General features: G+C 39.6%; 1 pseudogene; it reads left to right on the forward strand.

Annotated features, from left to right (window-relative positions):
- LOC103083671 (uncharacterized) overlaps positions 1–15,659 on the forward strand; it is a 21,423-nt pseudogene extending 5,764 nt beyond the window's left edge.
- Positions 15,660–17,128: the final 1,469 nt, after the last annotated feature.

Consider the following 17,128-nt stretch of genomic DNA (forward strand, 5'->3'; position numbering starts at 1 on the left):
GTGAGGGTAAGGGGAAAAAAACAAATCCAATAAACATGGGCTATCAAATAAAAAAAAAAAAAAAAAAGTAACAACAGTTTGGAATATATGCTGTGTATGTTCCAAGGCAGAAGTAATTCTGGAGAGGGTTTCTAATCTACAGTAAATGCTGCTACTAATTGCTTAGTTGAATTTTTTAATATGTGTTTTCTCCCAGATCTCATTGTAACTCCATCTTCTTCCACTTGATGGAAAGCTTTGACAATTTATTATGTTTAGAAGCAGCTGGGGTGTATGTCTAATTGATGATTTGTTATCCTATATTTCTTACTTGACTATCCAAATTTTTCATTCTCTTCAGCATTTTCCTCCAGCATCTCCTGTCTCACTGAACTAGATGGATGGTGCTCCTTTTGTGCAAACGCAGGCAGTATTTCAGTCCCTCCCCTGCTTCTTCCTTCCATCACACCTCAGATACATACAGGACTGATGCTAGATAACATGTATATGGCACTTAAACATTAACAAAGTGTATTCACATATCTGTATCAGTTGATTATTAATACATCAGTCCTGTGGGACAGATGCTACCACTACCTTCATTTAGCAGGTAGGGAGACTGGTGAACAGCTGTCCCAGAATACCTCAAGAATGTGTCCAAGCCAACTTCAGTACCTTCCCATAAAATCTGTTTATTCTTCTGGATTCTGGATTTGGTTAAAGCAGCCCCATTTATCAGTCACCCAAGTCTGTCCCTCAATTCTTCCCTCTCCATTACTCCACATGTCCAGACAGTCACCAAGACCCTGTGGATTTTCTCTCTCTGAGACCCTGACCTTCTGATCCTCTGCTCCCCCAAAAGCCTCACTTCTCACTTGGGTTTGTGTCAGAGCTTTCTCTCCGCTCCCCTGATTTCTGAGTTGCCTATCTAGTCCTTCACATTACCACAAGGGCTGTCTTCCTCAAACCCAGATCTTTCCATGCACTTCTGGTTTTAAATGGGACAGTGGTTCCCCACAGGGCACAGTCTAAAGGGTTACAAAGCTCATGAGACTGAGGAACTGAATTTTTAATTTTACTTCATTTAAATTAATGTAGCCGCTATATTGAACAATAAGGCTAAGTGGCCACCATATTGAACAATGCAGATCTATGTGAATCCCTTTTTGTCTGTCAAAACTCAGTTCAAACATGGCTCAGCCTAAGGACCAGCTACACAATTTGTGGAGCCCAGTGCAAAATGAAAATGCAGGGCCCCTTGTAAGAAATTATTAAGAATTTCAAAACAGCACCAGCAGAGCATTAAACAAAGCACAAGGCCCTTCTAAGTGCAGGGCCCTGTGTGACTACACAGTTCCCATGCTCATGCAAATGGGCAGTAGAAGAATTCACAAAGGGTATGAAGAAGCAATTTACAGAAGAGGAAATCTGCATGGCCAGTAAATATCTGAAAAGATGCACATTTTCATAGGAATCAAGGAAATGCAAATTAAAGCCACAATGAGATACAGTTTTATACCTACTCATTGCCAGAAATTTTAAAGTCCAATAATATTAAGTTGTCAGGTAGTAATCACTGCTGATGATTGTATAAATCACTTATCTAATAAAATTGAAGATGTGCATATCCTGTAAACGAGCGGTTCCACTATTAGATGTCTTCCCTGGAGAAACATGCACATGTGCACAAGAAGGTGTGTACAACAATGTTTATGACAGCTTTCTTTTAACTGAGAGGCATCTGAAACACACTAATATGCACAAATGGGAGGATTGATAAATAAATGCAGCATGTTTTAGGAAGAATTTCATGTAATAATTAAAATGGATCGATTGGAGTTATATCTCTCAGCTTGGATACATTTCAAAAATATAATGTTGATCAAAGAAAGCAAGTTCCGGAAAGGTGTTATTTATGAATATGTTTTACAAATGTGAAAAACATAATTATATTATTGTTTGTAAATATATATATGTATTATAAATATATATGTATTATAAATTTATATATGCATTATAAGTATATATATATCATATATAGTAAACATATATAACCAAAGCACAGGAGTGATTACCTCTAGTGAGGGGTAAGGGGACAGAGACTAGGGTGGCACAGGGCACTTCACTGAAGCTACAGTGACTTATTTCTTAAAACATAATCACTTAACTGAAATACACACAGACACACAAAAATAATGCAAGTAGTAGAAGAAAGTGTGAATGAATTGCTATATAACATAAGAAAGGGAAAACCCCACAAAATATGACTCAAAATGAAGAAGCAATAAAAGATTCATAAACGCATTTATACGTAAGCTTTTAAAAGAACACTTTTCATGAGGAAAAACTATAAGCAAGTAAACAATCCTGACAACTTGGAGAAAATATTTGTAATGTCTATCATTAGAGGGCTAATATTTTCCCCAATATTTCATTATGAACATTTTCAAACATGTAGCAAATCTGAAAAAATTTTGTAGAGAACACGCACCCTCTAGATCCTACCATCAACATTTTAGTGTATTGATACTTGCTTTATCATCTATGTAATTTATCTCTATCCATCCGTCTATATTATTTTTTGTTGTGTTTCAAAATAAATCGCAAACCGGTATATTGATGCATGTATATTATTAACCAGAATTCAGTATTTGTTTAAGGTGTTTCTTGTGATATAAAATTTAAATAGAATGAAATACACAAATCTTAATTGTACAGTCTCTGATTTTTGACAAATACGTATACCTCTGTGACTTAAACCTCAACCCAGGAGGCTAATATTAGTAATATATAAATATATTTTCTCTCAATCCTAAAAACTGAGAGAAAAATGCCAACAGTGCAATAGAAAAATGAGTAAAAAATATGAACAGACAATTCCACAGAAAAAGAAATACAAATGGCCTTTAAACACACGAAAAGGGGGCTTCCCTGGTGGTGCAGTGGTTGAGAGTCCGCCTGCCGATGCAGGGGACAGGGGTTCGTGCCCCGGTCCGGGAGGATCCCACATGCCACGGAGCGGCTGGGCCCGTGAGCCATGGCTGCTGAGCCTGCGCGTCTGGAGCCTGTGCTCTGCAACGGGAGAGGCCACAACAGTGAGAGGCCCACGTACTGCAATAAAAAAAAAAAAAAACCACACACACGAAAAGGTGCTCAGCCTGCCCATCGTAAGAGAAATATTTTACAATGAACAATGTGAAAAGGAAATTAAGAAAACAATTCCATTTATAATAGCATCAAAAAGAATAAAAATACTTGGGAATTAACCAAGTAAGTGAAAGAGTTGTATACTGAAAACTATAAAACATCGCACAGAGAAATGAAAGAAGACACAAATAAATGCAAAAAACATCTTGTGTTCATGGAATGAAAAATTTAATATTGTTAAGATTTCAGTACCACCCAAAGTGATCTACAGATTGAATGCAATCCCTATCAGAATCCTAACATTTTTTGCAGAAAAATACATCTTAAAATACATGTGGACTCTCATGGGACCTCAAATAACAGAAACAATCTTGAAAAAGAAGAAAAATGTTGTAGGTCCCACACTTCCTGATTTCAAAACTTATTACAGAGTTACAGTAATTAAAACACTGTGAACTGGCATAAAGACAAACATATAGGCCAATGGAATAGAATAGAGAGCCTAGAAATGACCCCTCATATATATGGTCAGATGATTTTCAATAAGGGTGCCAATACCATTCATGGTGAAAGGACTTTTTCAACAAATGGTGCTGGGAAAACTGGATATCCATTTCCAAAATAATGAAGTTGGACCCTCATCCAACATCATATATAAAAATTAACTCAAAACTGGGAATTCAGTGGTGGTCCAGTGTTTAAGACTCTGTGCTTTCACTTCAAGGGCCCGAGTTCAGTCCCTGGCCGAGGAACTAAGATCCCACAAGCTGTGTGTCATGGTCAAAAATAAATAAATAAATAAACAAACTCGAAATGGATTGAAGACCTATACATAAAAGCTAAAACTATAAAAACTCAGATGAAAACAGAGAACAATCTTCATGACATCAGATTTGGCGATAATTTCTTTGATATGGTACCAACAGCATAAGTAACAAAAGAAAAAAAAAGACAAATTGGACTTCATCAAAATTAAAAACTTATGTATGCTAAAGGACACTATCAACAGAGTAAAAAGGCAGTTCACAGAATGAGAAAAAATATTTGCAAATCATATATCTGATAAGGATTAATATCCAGAATATATAAAGAACTCCTAAAAGTCAACAACACACACACACACACACAACTCTAGTTCAAAAATGGGCAAAGGACTTGAAAAGACAATTCTCCAAAGAAGATATACAGATGACCAATAAGCACATGAAAAGATGTTCAACATCACTAATAATGAGGGAAATGCAGATCAAAACCACAATGAAATATGACTTCAGACCCATTAGAATTGTTATTATCAAAAAACCCAGAAAACAAGTGTTGACAAAAATGTGGAGAAATTGGATCCCTTGGGCGTTGCTGGTGGCAATGTAAAGTCATGCAGCTGCTGTGAAAAAAAAAATATGACAGTTCCTCAAAAAATTAAACAGAATTACCATATGATCCAACAATTCCACTTCTGGGTATATATACAAAAGAATTGAAAGCAGGGATTTGAACAGATGCTTGTAAACTAATATTCATAGCAACATTATTCACAATAGCCAAAAGATGGAAACAACCCCAGTGTCTTATCAATGGATGAATAAATAAACAAGATGGAGCATATACATACTATGGAATATTATTTAGCCTTAAAAAGGAGTGAAATTCTAATACATGCTGCAGCATGAATGAACCTTGAGGATATACTGTTAAGTGAAATAAGCCAGACACAAATATACAAATATTGTAAGATTCCACTTAACATGAGGTACCTAGAATACTTAAATACATAGAGACAGAAGGTAGAACACAGGTTACCAGGGGATGAGGGGAAGGAGGAGTGGGGAGTTATTGTTTAATAGGTATAGAGTTTCAGCTTAGGATGATGAAAGCTCTCTAGATGGACAGTGGCAATAGTCAATGTGAACATACTTAATGCCACTGAACTGTCCACTTAAAAGTGGTTTAAAAGTTAAAACTTATGTATATTTTACTACAATGAAAAACAATTTAAAAAGTAAAAAATAAAATAAAGAAATGCTAATTAACACTGCACTGAGATGCCATTTCTCACCTATCAGATTGACAAAAATCCAAAACCTTGACTATGTGAGGCTGTGAGGAAACAGGCCTTCTCATTGCTAGTGGCAAGGCAAAAAAATGTAGTATAACCGCTATGGTGAGGAGTTTGGCAATGTCTAGAAAAATTACATGAGCATTTACCCTTTGACCCAACATCCACTCATTCCAGGGAAGTCTCCTGGAGACATACTTGCAAAAATATGAAGTTGTTATGACATATAGCAATTTATGTTTATGTCATAACATAAATTGTTATTACATAAAAATTATTATAATAGGCATAAAGCTACTTATGGTGGCATTGTTTGCTATAGTAAAAACAAAACAAAACAAAACAAAAACAAAACTGGAAACAACCCAAATGTGATAGGGAAATGGTCTAGTAAACTATGGGGCATCCAAGCAATGGAGAACTACACAACTAAAAAGGAATGAGGAAGGCCTCTATATATTGGTATGGAACTATCACTAGGCAATTGTTAAATGAGATAAAGCAAGGTGCAGGATGGTGTTTCATGTTGTACTACATTTTGTGTGAGAAACGGGTAAATAAATCATAAACATATTTGTGATATTTTTCAAAAGGTAACAATGAAATGATACATCGAAAACTAATGAGAGGGCTTCCCTGGTGGCGCAGTGTTTGAGTCCACCTGCCGATGCAGGCGACACGGGTTCGTGCCCCAGTCCGGGAAGATCCCATGTGCCGCGGAGCGGCTGGGCCCGTGAGCCGTGGCCACTGAGCCTGCGCGTCCGGAGCCTGTGCTCAGCAGCGGGAGAGGCCACAACAGTGAGAGGCCCGCGTACCGCAAAAAACAAAAAACAAAAAACAAAAAACAAACAAACAAACAAACAAAACTAATGAGAATGGTTTCCTAGATTGGAAGAGAGGGTGCAAGATGAAGGGACAAGGACAGAAGAAAAAGTTCTGTGGGTGCATTTTTGGCTTTGGAACCATATAAATGTTTATATAATTCAAAAATGGGAAAAAACAAATCCCTAAACTTGAACACAAATGGAAACAAATGAACTTAACTGTATATCAATTTGATGCCATAGCGGCATAGAGAAAATAATTCCTTATTTAAAAATATAGGATACCCTTAGTGGCATATAGTCTAAAGAAGAAAAGAACCACAGAGAAATTTTATATTGCATTCTTTTTGTAACACTAATAGTGACATGATGTAGGAAAAAAAACAAATAGTTGTGTTAATGCTATTAGAAACTTAGATTTCCACAGCAAGAGAAAAGAGATACAAGTGTAAAATCTTAAAAGTTAAGTAAAAACAGGATAATGACTGCAACGGATTGAAACATCAAATATATATAAATCTGAATTCATGATGTTGCTTTAAAAACACACTGGTTACCATTGGAGGTTGCTAGATTACTAAGTCACTACTCTAAACATTGATGAATAAAGGGAAAAACATCAAGGATCCTACCTTTCCCATATAAATGAAATAATTAATGAGGAAAAGTCCTTTTTTATAGATGAATTTCAGCTAATGAATAAAGAAGCAGTGATAGAATAGCCCTCCACCATTTTGCAACCTCTAATGAAATAAAGGCTATCTAGCTACCCAAAATATTAGGTAAAATGTTGATAGGGAATGTTAAAGTGAAGAAAATCGGCCGACACCACCAGAACCCAAAGACCTTTAGCAACAATAAAACTAGAACAGCTGGTAATGTGTGCCTCATGGTAAAATGTAATTTGAAGCACACAACACCATTGGTGAAGTATTCTTGGATAAAAATCTAATCAGGCTTCTAGATCTAAGTCTACTTTATAGGAAATATAGGGATTAGAGGAAGAATTAACAGTTAAAGCAGTGATAGGAGGAAAATCAATAGCCTAAAATAATACTATCAGTAAAAATGGAAGATCGAAAAATAAATGAACTAAAATTTCAATTCCAAACCTAGAAAGAGAAGAGTAAAATAAACCAAAAGAAAACAGGGAGAAGAAAATAATAAAGATTAGAAAGCAGAAATTAATTATTACAATAGGAAAAATAAATAAATCTTTGGGGAAAATAATCTAAATTGTTCTTTGAAAAAACAGTTAAATAGACAAACCACCAGCTAACCTAATCATGAAAAGAAAAAAAGGGAGAAAATATGCAAAACAAGAAATGACAAGGGATATGTAAGCATTGAAAGAGAAGAAAATGTTAAACATTTAAGACACCACTCTGTACAGCTTCATGCAAATACATTTGAAAACCTAGTTGAAATAAATAATTCCCTTGGAAAATAAAAATTTCCAAAATTGTCACTAAAGTTTAAACAAATCAATTTTCAGAGAAGAAATAGAGAACTACATAAAATGCCCATCTATATAAGATTAGTTGAATAAACGATGATACATCCAAACAATGGAATACTATGCAGCAAAGATCTCTATGTACCGATAAGGAGTGTTTTCAAGGAATATTTTGTTAAATGAAAAAAAAGCAAGGTATAAAAGAGTATATTTAATGTAAACATATGAAAAGGAGAGAAATAAGACTATATATATATATTTGCTTATAATTTTAAAAAATATAGGAAGGATAAAGCAGCAACTAACAAAAATGTTGAAAATGCAATGCAACTTCTTTGAGCTTAGTGCTTTATATAGTTTTCTCTTTTGAACCATGTAAATGTTTTGCATACTAAATCAACAAAATTTAAAAGGCAAGTCCTAATGTTGAACACAGCCACAAATTAACCTAATTAATGAAACTATCAAATTGATACCATGGCCATTCAGAAGAAAGAATTAATTCAACTGACTTTAGAGCAGTGTACTCCCTAAATAAAATGTATTTTAAGTACAAAAAGAATTACAGAGAAATACTGATCTTTTCTTAGGTTTGTTTTTTATAATGGTATCAGTGAAGAGATTTTGAAAATATTTTGTATCTATTATAGGTTAGAGAAAATTGTTGGAAACCAGGTTTTTTCTCACTATGGCAGAAGGGAGATACCAGTTGCAATAGGAGGAGGTTAGGAAGAATCATTTTTTTAAAATTTGATTTGATTTGCATTGGAGTTATCAATATTAACTCATGGCTTAATATTTTCTAGCTCTGAAATTTTTATTTTCTAGGCTCCTGAAAAGCCTAGAAGCAATAATATTTCAATAACGTTGGGCATACTTAGTATGCGGATGCTGATTTCTAAATATTGTTCTCCACTGAAAGAAACTCAGGTTCTTTGGAGAAATGGCTGATTCCAAGTCTGGGATACAGAAAGTACACAGTAAGTTGGAGACATCTGGTGCACAAACATGAGGAAGTGCTCACAATTAATGGGGACATGTCAGAGGATATAGGAACTAGCTTAAAGCTGTTCCCGCTGGCCAAGTTTGTGATAAGTTGACCATCAAAAAGAATAATGATGGTAATGGTTATATTATCTTGAGTTAGAAAAGAACCCATGATTCCAAAGTGACTCAGAAAACTAAAAATAGAACTACCATATGACCCAGCAATTCTATTTCTGAGTATATACCCCCAAAAAACTAAAACACTAATTCAAAAAGATACATGCACTCCAATGTTCATAGCAGCATTATTTACAATTGTCAATATATGGAAACAACCTCAGTGTCCATCAACAGATGAATGTATAAGGAAGATGTGGTACATACATATAATGGAATACTACTTAGCCATAAAAAAGAATGAAATAATGCCATTTGCAGGATTATTGAGCAATAGGATATTCACATGTTATCATGTATCACCCACAGTTACTCATTAATTACAACACACACACACACACACACACACACACAAACACACACCCAGAATGTGTTGAGACTAGTACGCTGATCTTTATAAACCTTCAGTAGCCTGGAAATGGGAGGAGCTCTTCAACAGTAATCTTCATTGGAAGAAGAGACTTCCGTTTGTCTTTGGGTATGTTGTTTTGGAATGCTCCTACCTCTAGAGACGCAAAAATATTGTTACTGAGGGAGACTGAGGCTATCGGAGTAGAGATGTTGAGAAGCTAAACGAAGTGCTTTATTTTGTAATGTAAATCTGGTGTGTCTTGCCCCAAAGAGGTATTTTAGCAAAGCCAAGACCTTGCAGAATTGTGTCTTCCACAGGAGAAAGGATTCTTTTCCATATTTGGATTTAGACTGTGCTCTGTTTGGTTATTATCGCTGGAGATGTGTATATGTTCTTCTTTGTGGAGTAATGCACAGAGACTCAGGAGCAGAACCTCTAAAGCTGCAGGAGAGATATGCACACCTGATCTTCCTCTGGGACTCTGAAGTGAGCTGGACTAGGTCCAGTTTAGCACAGAGTGGATTGTGGATACACCCACTGAGATTCCATAATCCAGATTGTGCTGATACTAGGTTTTATGTTGTAATTGTCCTGAGGGGTGAGACGGGGTGGAGCTCAGGATAACCAAAGCCCTGAGGGTTAGGGTGGGAATTCTTTCGAAGGGAAACATAATTCCACTGGCAGTCATCCACCTAAATAATGGAGTGTGTACCCATTATTCATTGGCTGTCTGCCCTTCTTATAATAGGTCCACAATTATAAATTCCTGGGGTGTAAAACTTCAGCATGGAAGAGGGGCAGGAACTAGAGAGGAAGGAGAACTTTTCCCCTGGTTTGGGTCCTTGTTGAGAGTTTGGTGTGGACCTTGAGGCATCAAGATATTTGGGAGCCCAACTGGGAGGCAGTCAAGGCAGGGCCCACTGGGGGTGGCGTCTCTGAGAGAAGCCACTTCTAAGAGCATCTGGAAGGACGTGACTGCCTGTGCTAAACTTCCCTGACAGCCTGTCTCAGCTGTGCTGAGGTGATTAAGGGAAGGACCTGCCCCAGCTAGGGGGACGGTGGTAAAGGGCAAAACACTACCTCTTCCCTGGAGCCAAAGGGGAGATAGCAGAGATGTTGCCAGTTAGCAAAGATACAAACATATTTTCCAAAGGGTAGAGGTCGTCAGGCATAAATTCTGTGTGTCTGTTAATTAATGGAGTATGTACCCATTACTCATTGGTTGTCTCTCCCTTATAATAGGTCCACAATCTCCTATCAGTAATTCTGAAATCCCAATGATTTTGAAAAAATTTTTTTTCATAAGTTAGCAACTGTCTCATCTGGTGGCAAAACTTGACTGGAACTTATGTGAGATTATTTATACTCTTTATTTATCTCACTAGATTTCTGAATATGTATATGCTTTGCTACAGAAAAATTGATGTGTTTGTTAATAGGGTGCTGCCTCGGAGTTCTCTGGGGCCCATAAATCTGAAAAATTAAAAACCTGAAAACTGCTGAATTCCAAAACCTGTCTCGCCACAAGGGATGAGGATTTAGACCTAGAAATGGGATTTGTAGCTGTATGAACCTTCCTTTAAGCTGGGGATCTGCTTCAGGACCCTTAGGGAAGCAGGGCCTATTTCTTTTGATCCTTGGATATAAACTCCACCCCACCCTGCCTCCTGCTCTAAGATAGGACCTGTGCCTAGTCTGCACAGGTTTAAAATATTTGAATGTGTTGCCAACAGTAAAAACTCAGGAGGTTACACATAAACGTCTAGATTTCTGGTGTCGGAAAGTTGGAAAGCTAGCAGTATTGACTTTGCATTCTGACAGGTCAGAAATTTGCTGGGACTGAAAAGCAGCTGCCCTGTTTGCTGGGAAGATTGTCTATTTGCCACAGTTTCCACCACTCTCAACTATGATATGAGACTCAACTTAGTCACAACCTAGAAATCCATCTTTCTTTAAGTTGGTAGTTATTAATATATATATATTTTTGAGAGGGATGGACAGGGGTGGTAGGGCAAAGGCTTCTATTCACCCTGCTCACATCATTTATTTTTATTATGCCTCCAGCTACTGAAGGCATTTCAGTTTTCGATCCCTACTGTACCCCAGAGTCAAAGCTTTTTCCTCAAAGTCCCTGGACTCCGCCTGGGTTACCATCCTAGCTGTAGCTCTGACCCACCAACGACCTTAAGTTGACAGAGCCCATGGCGTTTGCTCCCCTGGACTCACTCCTTGTCTGTTCCTTTCTCCAGGCCTGGGATATCTTCCCAAGAACTGGCTGTCTTCACTGAAGCCCTTTCCAGTAAGGGCATTTCTTTCCACCTGCCCTGTAGATGCCCTGTAGCTTTTCAGCCTGTGCCAGCTGGTGGCATTCTCACTCTTTTACACTGTGGTCCTGGCCCTGGTGGCAAGGCGTGCTACAGAATGTGTGACCCTCTTCTGCGTTTCTGGCTTTGATGAGGTGCTCTGTTCTGATCCTAAATGATTTCCTGTTCTTTGTGTTTTCAACCCCTGCCTGGTCACCTGTATTGTTATTTCCCCTCGAGCCGGCACTTTTGTTAACCCCACTGCATATCTCAGCCAGAAGGACCCAAGGCCTTCATCCTGACACGTGATGGAAAAACAGCACTCAGCCAGGAGCCAGGAGCCAGGAGATCTGGCCTCTACTCCCAACTACACCCTTGTTGGTAGAAAGTCCATGAACAAATCACCTTCCTCTCTGGCCCTTGGATTTCTCAATTGTAAAATGAGGCAATTTTGCCGTAGATGTACTCAATATCCTTTTAATCCTGCATACTGGGCATCCCCCTCCCAGTGGATAAAACATGCTTGATTTATTGGTGTGCAGCCCCCTTTTTTCCTGTTGGTCTTGGTTGGAGGAAGAAAACATTGGTCTTGATAGAAGAAAACATTCATTTCCTTATTTAGTGCCTGAGGAACCTCTCACATAATAGTATACCGTATATACTCCAGAACTGGCCTCTCTCCTGGGTGCTGACATAGGGCCTGAGTAAAACCAGATCCACCGTCTGGGAGGGGCTGGGCCCCAGACCTTAAGATCAAGTGCTGGGCAGGCAAGTGCTCTGGAGCAGTGGTCCCCAACCTTTTTGGCACCAAGGACCAGTTTCGTGGAAGACAATTTTTCCACGGATGGGGGTGGGTGGAGGGGGATGGTTTCGGGATGATTCAAGTGCATTACATTTATTGTGCACTTTATTTCTATTATTATTACATTGTAATATGTAATAAAATAATTATACAACTACCATAATGCAGAATCAGTGGGATCCCTGAGCTTGATTTCACTTGCCACTCACTGATGGGCTTTTTTTTTTTTTTTTGCGGTATACGGGCCTCTCACTGTTGTGGCCTCTCCCGCTGCGGAGCACAGGCTCCGAACGCACAGGCTCAGCGGCCATGGCTCACGGGCCCAGCCGCTCCGCGGCATGTGGGATCCTCCCGGACAGGGGCACGAACCCGTGTCCCCTGCATTGGCAGGAGGACTCCCAACCACTGCGCCACCAGGGAAGCCCACTGATGGGCTTTTGATATGAGTCTGCAAGCAATTGATTTATTATGGTCTCCGTGCAGTCAAACCTCTCCGCTAATGATAATCTGTATTTGCAGCCGCTCCCCAGTGCTAGCATCACTGCCTCAGCTCCACCTCAGATCATCAGGCATTAGATCCTCATAAGGAGTGTGCAACCTAGATCTCTCGCACACGCAGCTCACAGTAGGGTTCGGGGTCCTATGAGAATCTAATGCTGCTGCTGATCTGACAGGAGGCGGAGCTCAGGCAGTAATGCGAGCAATGGGGAGCGGCTGTAAATACAGGTGAAGCTTCGCTTGCTCACCCGCTGCTCACCTCCTGCTGTGCGGCCTGGTTCCTAACAGGCCACGGACTGGTACCAGTCTGTGGCCTGGGGGTTGGGGATCCCTGCTCTGGAGAACAAGAGGTGGAAAGAGGTGTAATTTAACTTCATCATCACTTTACATTTCCTGCCAGGTAGTCTGCTCCTGTTCTTGAGGTCAGAGATAGGCCTCATTTCTCATGGAGAAGGGCAAGAGCAAGGATCTCTGTTTGAATCACGGCTTAACCACTTACGGCTGTGTGACCTTGAGCCATTTACTTCACCTCTCCTGTCTGAAAAAGAGGGCAATTACAATGCCCTCTGCATAGGAATGTTAGGATTAAATGGTATAATGCACGTAAGGCTCTTAGCACAGAGCCTGGCACATATTAAGTATCCAGAAGGTGTTATATACCTTAATCATCGTTAGCACACTTTATTTCCCCACAGCCTCTAGGTCTATCAGGGAAAAATTGTATTCCATCTCAGGAGTATGCAAAAAAAAAATCATTCTCAAAAATTAGCTTATGAAGTCTCTCCCATTTAACTCTTGCCCTTTGCCCCAGTGGTTCCCACTGACAACCTGAGTAGATACTTTTAGCTGTATTTAATCAGAGGACAATTAAAAGCCACTACCAGAGCTCCATTCAACCTAGAAAAATCAATTCCAAACTAAAAATCCACTGTTTTATTGTACCTTTGCATGTAGCTCATAATGTAAGCTACAGATATTCTTAAAGCTCTTCTTTCAATATAAGAACATTTAGTGATCATGACATTTCATTCCTTTAAAAAAAAGTTTTTTCCTTGAACAGCGAACAGGAATATTTTATTGAATCCAGTGAGGATTTTTCTGGATTTGTATTTATTTTCAATTACACACGTAACACTTTAATACATTCTGGTAAAACAATTAGAACAATGCAAATGAGAAGAAAGTGTGAAAGTCCTTCTTAACACCATCCCCATTAGCAGTAGCTTCCCTACCCCAATGGTAGCAGTCTTTTCACCCTTATCTGAGGGGATTAACCCTGACTTGTCTGAGGAAACTGTAATGGCCTCCCCTGAGGCAATTGCCAAACAAGGCAATGCTGGTTCTCCTCATAACCCACCCCCACTACCCCTCTCTGATTCTAGACCTATAACTAGACTCAAGTCCCAGCAGCCCTAAAAGTGAGATACAAAGTGTAACCCATGAGAAGGTGTGCTATACTCCAAAAGAACTAATTTGAGTTTTATAATTTGTACAGAAAGAAATCTGGAGAATATGTTTGGGAATGCATATTAAGGTGTGGGATAGTGGTGGAAGGAACATAAAGTTGGATCAGGCCACATGTGTTGATACGGTCTCTCTAAGCAGAAATTCTGCAATTAATATTGCAGCTTGAAGTGTTAGGAAGAGCTCTAGCAGTTTGCTTGCTTTGTTGGCTGAAACATGGATCAAAAAGTGGCCCATGATGAGCAAATTAGAAATTAGAAATGGTAGACATGCCTTGGTTTAATGTAGAGGGAGGGATTCAAAGGCTTAGGGAGTTTGGAATATTAGACTGGATTTGTCATTTAAGACATACTTACCCACACTGGAGGCTCCAGAAGATATACCAGTCATCACTACTGCGAGAAATAAATTTGAGAGAGGAGCCCCAGCATTCTTAAAGAGTTCTGTGACTGGTCTTCTCTGTACACCAGACTTTACAGTGGGGACTCTAGTCACTGAATTGGGAAACCTAAGGGCAGTAGGATCTGTGGATGGCAAGGGCCAAATTGCTACATTCAACCCTCCCTGTGGACAGAACTTTGAGCATTGAACTAAGTTGTTCACTTTGCTTGGAAGGAGATATGGCCTGACATGTGATTATATACTCATTCATGGCTGTGGCCAGTGGTTTTCCTGGATAGTCAGGGACTTGGAAGGAACATGATGAGAAATTTGGTGACAAGGATATCTAGGGAAGAGGAATATAGATAAATGTCTCTGAATAGACAAAAACATGAAGATATTTGAGTCCCATATGAATGCTCACCAAAGGGTGACCTAAGCAGAGGAGGATATTAATGATTAAGTAGATAGGATGACCCTTTCTATGGAAACCAGTCAGCCTCTTTCCCAGCCACCCCTGTCATCTCAACGGGCTTATGAGCAAAGTGGCCATGGTGGCAGGGATGAATGTTATACATGGGCTCAGCAACATGAACTTCAACTCAACAAGGCTGACCTGGCTATGGCCACTGCCAGCAACAGAGACCAACAATGAGTCCTAGATATGGCACTGTTCCCCAGGGTGCTCAGCCAGCTACCTGGTCGCAGGTTGATTGCACTGGACCAATTCCATCATGGAAAGGGCAGCATCTTGTTCTTCCTGGAACAGATCCATTCTCTGGATACAGATTTGCTTTCTTGGCACACAATGCTTCTGTCAGAACTACCATCTTACTTACAGAATACCGTATTTACCATCATGGTAGTCTACACAGCATTGTTTCTGATCAAGGAACTCACCTCACAGCAAAAGAAGTGTGGCAATGTCCCCGTGCTTATGGAATTCACTGGCCTTACCTGTTCCCCACTATCCTGAAGCAGCTGGCTTGATGGAATGGTGGGATGGCCTTTTGAAGACTACGTTACAGCATCCACTAGATGGCAATACGTCGCGGGACTGGGCCGAATTTCTCCAGAAGGCTGTGAATGCTCTGAATCAGTGTCCAACATATGTCGCTATGTCTCCTAAAGCTAAGATTCATGAGTCAAGAGGTGGGAATGGGAGCAGCTCTACTCATTATTATCCCTAGTGACCCGTTAGAAAAATTTTTGCTTCTTGTTCCCATGACCTAATGCTCTATTGGCTTAGAGATGCTCTGGCTTAGGCCAGAGAGAAAAATGCTTCCACCAGGAGACACAATGATTCCATTGAGCTGAAAGTTAAAATTGCTGTCTGACCACTTTGGACTCCTCATGCCTCTGACTCAGCAGGCAAAGGAGTGAGTTACTGTGCTGGCTGGGACAATTGATCCTGACTCTACCAAGAGGAAGCTGTACTTCTGCACCACGACAGAGATATGGAAGAGTATGTCTGGAATACAGGAGATCCCTTAAGAAGGCTCTTAGTATTACCATTCCTTGCGATTAAGGTCATTAGAAAACAACCACCACCCAATCCAGGCAGGACTACTAATGGCCCAGATCCTTCGGGAATGAAGGTTTGTATCACTTCGGTGTGTAAAGAACCACAACCAGCTGAGGTGTTTACTGAAGGCAAAGGGAATATAGTATGGGTAGTGGAGGAAGGTAGTTATAAATACCAGCTGTGATCATGTGACCAGTTACAGATATGGGGACCGTAACTGTCATGAGTATTCCTCCTTATTTTGTTATGAATATGTGTGTGTGTGTGTATTTTAAAACAAGTATCTTTGTTTTCTTCCCTCTCTTATTCCCTAATTGTGTAACATAAGATGTATTGACTTTATATCATAGTATGTAAGTTATAGGATATCAAGGAGAAAAGTAAACATCACTCAAGGACATTATATTACCTCTTCTGGGGAAGGGATTAGTACGTTTCTGGTTATACACAGAACAGTTGTATCATGTTAGGTGGAATTATGATCTTGTTAATGTGTTTTTTGGAGATTAAGTATACTTTAAGAAGGTGCATATGAGTGCCAGGTTGACAAGGAGTGGACTTGTGATGATTAATTTTGTGTGTCAGCAACACATAGGGGGGCTTCCCTGGTGGCTCAGTGGTCAAGAATCCACCTGCCAGTGCAGGGGGCACAAGTTTGAGCCCTGGTCTGGGACGATCCCACATGCTGCGGAGCAACGAAGCCCATGCACCACAACTACCGAGCCTGCGCTCTAGAGCCCGCGAGCCACAACTACTAAGCCCACGTGCCACAACTACTGAAGCCCACGCACCTAGAGCCCATGCCCCGCAACCAGAGAAGCCACTGCAATGAGAAGCCCGTGCATTGCAATGAAGAGCAGCCCCCGCTCGCCGCAACTAGAGAAAGCCTGTGCGCAGCAACGAAGACCCAACGCAGCCAAAAGTAAATAAATAAATTAATTAATTAAAAAACACACAAAACAATACATAGGGTGCCCAGATACTTGGTAGAGAAAGCCTGCGCAGCAACGAAGACCCAACGCAGCCAAAAGTAAATAAATAAATTAATTAATTAAAAAACACACAAAACAATACATAGGGTGCCCAGATACTTGGTTAAACATTATTTCTGGATGAGATTAACATCTGAAACAGTAAACTGAGTAAGGCAGATTGCTCTTCCCAATGTGGGTGAGCT

This window comes from Lipotes vexillifer, unplaced genomic scaffold (assembly GCF_000442215.2).
Source record: "Lipotes vexillifer unplaced genomic scaffold, Lipotes_vexillifer_v1.1 scaffold641, whole genome shotgun sequence".
NCBI lineage: Eukaryota > Metazoa > Chordata > Mammalia > Artiodactyla > Lipotidae > Lipotes > Lipotes vexillifer.